This window comes from Myotis daubentonii, chromosome X, assembly GCF_963259705.1.
Source record: "Myotis daubentonii chromosome X, mMyoDau2.1, whole genome shotgun sequence".
NCBI lineage: Eukaryota > Metazoa > Chordata > Mammalia > Chiroptera > Vespertilionidae > Myotis > Myotis daubentonii.
This window is the reverse complement of record NC_081861.1, coordinates 25652549-25657059: the sequence shown is the minus strand read 5'-3', so window position 1 is coordinate 25657059 and position 4511 is coordinate 25652549.

The window sequence follows — 4511 nt, the reverse complement described above, 5'->3', positions numbered from 1 at the left end:
ACAGAAAAATACCCAAATAGAGTTAGCTTGAAAAGGCCATTAAAATAAATCTCATTTGGTGTAGTTCAGTAATTTTTCAGAAAAAGTTTCTAGGCCAGGTAGGTGACTTCTCTGGCCAAGCATTTTCTGCTTTTGTAGGTTAATGTATTTTTTACCTACCAAGAAGGTCGTGGCCTGTCAGACCAGGAGTACAGCACAGATCACCACTTACAGAGGTCAAAGACAGGAGAATGAAGATATTCAGAAATAAGCCAGTTGTCTGGGTTCCAAGACAGGTTCAGCTTCCTGGGTTCGGCAGCCACTCATGTGGCCCATCTCTATTCTGGTCCTGGAGTTTCAAGAGCTATCCTCTATCTTTATAATAATGAGTCCCCTTTTTGCTTGAGCATTTCTGTGACTTGTGAAAAATCTTTAAAAAGACAGGTTACCAAGACAGAGATGCTTCCAGATTACTTTGGTTACTAGGGAGTTAATTCTACGAATACATAGGGAAATAAGAACAAAGAAAAACCAGGCCTGATACAGACAATAGCATTGTTTAAAAAATAACTGTCAGGTCTCATGGTCAAATAGAATACCATTTAGGTACAAGTGTGCTTAGCTTCCAACTCCACTATTACAGTGACTCAGTGACCCTCTCTCACTGTGTCAGCTACTCCTCTCATCTCTGGGAAACTGTACAGCAGGCCTCTGTTCTGCTTATTACAATTCCTATATAAGCCTCCCTGCTTCTGTGCTACTTGGACCATGTCACTGTCTGTTCCTGACTCATTCCTCTCACTGAGAGAGGCTTTTATTGGCTCAGTTCATCAAATTGTCTAGAATGCAGGGCTACCCTGCCAAGTCACTTCACAGGCCTCTGGATAGCCTTTGGGCTAGGGTGGCTGGGTCACATGGGACATAGGCATAAGGAACCTTTGTGACCACCTACTCAGAGGAGCCTGTGGATACATGCAGTAGGGCTATGTAGCATATTATCACCTATGCCAGTGATGGCGAACCTTTCGAGCTCGGCGTGCCAGCATTTTGAAAAACCCTAACTTAACTCTGGTGCCGTGTCACATATAGAAATTTTTTTATATTTGCAACCATAGTAAAACAAAGACTCATATTTTTGATATTTATTTTATATATTTATGCCATTTAATAAAGAAAAATCAACCAAAAAAATGAGTTTGCATGTCACCTCTGACACACGTGTCATAGGTTCGCCATCACTGATATGCTAACAACTCACCCAGGAATGAAAAGTATTCCATAACACATTGCTGAAAACAGCTGTATACTATTTTTGGATCCAGGAACAAATATTTAGCGATGCTTAAATGAGCCTAACACAACTCACGTTATCTATATTATAAAACTGCATGCAAGTTCAGTTCTCTAATAGTTCCTAACACAAGAACTTCATTAAAAAATGTAATTGAAACAACACACCAAAAACCCAAGATATGATTTAAAAATTATTGTTATGGTAGAAACCATATTCACACAGCTAGTAATTGGGGAGTCAGGACGTTTAGAAGCAAAGAAACAGAAATTATTTCTTTTGGGACACATTTCCCCACCCTCAACTTAATGTTTACACATAATGGGTTCATTATATCTAAAATAATTAATAAATAATTTTCAATGGCTGATTTAATTTTGGTGTGACAAATATTGATAAGTATGATCCACATAAACAAAAATTCTTAGAGATCTTCAATAATTTTTGCATGTAAAGGGGTTCTGAGATTTAAAAATTTGAGAACTGCTGTTGGCCAGCTTCCAGTATTTCCACCCTATCATTTCCCAACCACCATGAATGTGTATCCCCTGAGCTGTACCTGTGTTGTTGACAGTTGAGTCGCCAAAGCATAATACAGTGCCTGGCACTTAGCACAAACTCAATAAATATCCACCCAACTAAAAGTTATACACTTCAATTTCAGCAACATGTGTAATTTCTAGAAAAAACAAGTTGTTTTGGTGAGAAACATTCTGTGTCTTTCTCAAAGAAAGACAAGAACCATGAAGTTAGTTGGCCAGTATAGCTGGTGTTTATACTTGGATGTTTATGTTTCAGGATTGGAGCTTGAGCACCTCTGAATCAAGAAAGCCCACTGCATGGGAGAACATATTTGCCAATGTTATCAACAATAAGAGTTTAATCTCCAGCATTTACAGGGAACTCATACAACTTAACAAAAGGAAGATAAACAACCCAATCAAAAAATAGGCAACGAACCTAAATAGACACCTTTTGAAAGATGACATAAGGAAGGCCAGGAGACATATGAAAACATGCTCAGCCCTGACCCATTTGGCTCAGTGGATAGAGCATGGGCCTGTGGACTCGAGGGTCCCAGGTTTGATTCCAATCAAGGGCATGTACCTTGGTTGCAGGCACATCTCCAGTAGGGGGTGTGCAGGAGGCAGCTGATAGATCAGTGATGGCGAAACTCTGACACACGTGTCAGAGGTGACACGCGAACTCATTTTTTTGGTTGGTTTTTCTTTGTTAAATGGCATTTAAATATATAAAATACATATCAAAAATATAAGTCTTTGTTTTACTATGGTTGCAAATATCAAAAAATTTCTGTATGTGACACGGCACCAGAGTTAAGTTAGGGTTTTTCAAAATGCTGACACGCCGAACTCAAAAGGTTCGCCATCACTGTGATAGATGTTTCTCTCTCATTGATGTTTCTAACTCTCTATCTCTCTCCCTTCCTCTCTGTAAAAAAATCAATTATCTACACTAACAAAAGAGAAAAATGGTAATTGGCGTACGATGCTACCCTTTTCATTGGCTAATCAGGGCTATATGCAAATTAACTGCCAACTAAGATTGGCAGTTAACTGCCAACAAGATGGTGGTTAATTTGCATATGTAGGCACAATGCAGGGAGGCAAAAGGGAAAGCAGGAAGAAGCCCCCTGCCACTGACAGTGATCGGAAACCCAGGGGGGAGCTAAGAGCTGGGGGGCAGGGCAAAGGCAGCCCTGGGGCTGCCTTTGCCCTGCCCCCCAGCCATGATTGGAGAATCAAGTGCCTTTTCCGCCCTGGCCAGTGATAGCAGGAAGTAGGGGTGGAGCCAGCGATGGGAGCTGGGCACGGTCGAAGCTGGCAGTCCCAGGAGCTAGGGGTCCCTTGCCTGGGCCTAAAGCAAAGCCCACGATCATGGGGCCGCTGCAGCTGCGGGTCCCCACTGCCCGGGCCGGACGCCTCAGCCAGAGGCGTCCTGCAGGGGCAGGGGCAGGGGCGGAGCCCGCGCGATCACGGCGCCTCCTGCTGCCACTGCAGGTCCCCGCTGCCCGGGCCGGACGCCTAGGCCAGAGGCGTCAGGCCTGGACAAGGGGCCGATCCTGCGATTGAAGGGTGATGGGGGTCAACGCCTGAGGGCTCCCAGTATGTGAGAGGGGGCAGGCTGGGCTGAGGGACACTCCCCCCCCACACACACACACCCAGTGCACGAGTTTCGTGCACCGGGCCCCTAGTATATATATATTTGAAGAAAACATGCTCAAAGTCACTAATCATCCAAGAAATGCAAATCAAAACTGCAATGCAGTACCATCTCACACCTGTCAGAATGGCTGTCATCAACCAATCAACAAAGGACAAGTGCTGGAGAGGATGCGGATAAAAAGGAACCCTTCTGCACTGCTGGTGGGAATGCAGACTGGTGCAGCCACTGTGGAGAACAGTATGGAGTTTCCTCAACCTAAATATGGAACTCCCATTTGACCCAGTGATCCCACTTCTAGGAATATATCCCAAGAAACTAGAAACACCAATCAGAAAGGATATATGCACCCCTATGTTCATAGCAGCACAATTCACCATAGCTAAGATTTGGAAACAGCCTAAGTGCCCACCAGCAGATGAGTGGATTAGAAAACTGTGGTACATCTACAGGATGGAACACTACACTGCTGTAAAAAAGAAGGAATTCTTACCATTTGCAACAGCATGAATGGTACTGGAGAGCATTATGCTAAGTGAAATAAGCCAGTCAATGAAAGATAAATATCACATGATCTCACTCATTTCTGGATTATAATGAAAAACATAAACTGATGAACAAAAACAGATCCAGAGACAGAGAAGCATCAATCAGATGCTCAAACCTCAGAGGGAAGGTAAGGAAGGGTGGGGGTAAGGAGGAGAGATCAACCAAAGGACTTGTATGCAAGCATATAGGCCTAACCAATGGACACGGACAAGGGGGGGGTGTGTGTGTGTGAGGGCATGAGCGGGGGATGGGGGACCATGGGGGGGGGGGGGGAAGATACATATAATACCTTAATCAAAGAAAAAAAATTTTTTTAAAGAGGCAAGCTGTCCTCCCTCCCTTTCCCCAGAGTCTATCGTCAGCCTGAGGAAAGTACCAAAAAAATAAAGCAGGGGGCTGAGGCTTGGAAAAGGTTTATGTTTCCACCTATCGCTCCTTCGTTCACTCCCTCATTCACCACGCATTATATATCAGACTCCATGCTAAGAGCTTAGGCTACCAAGATGCA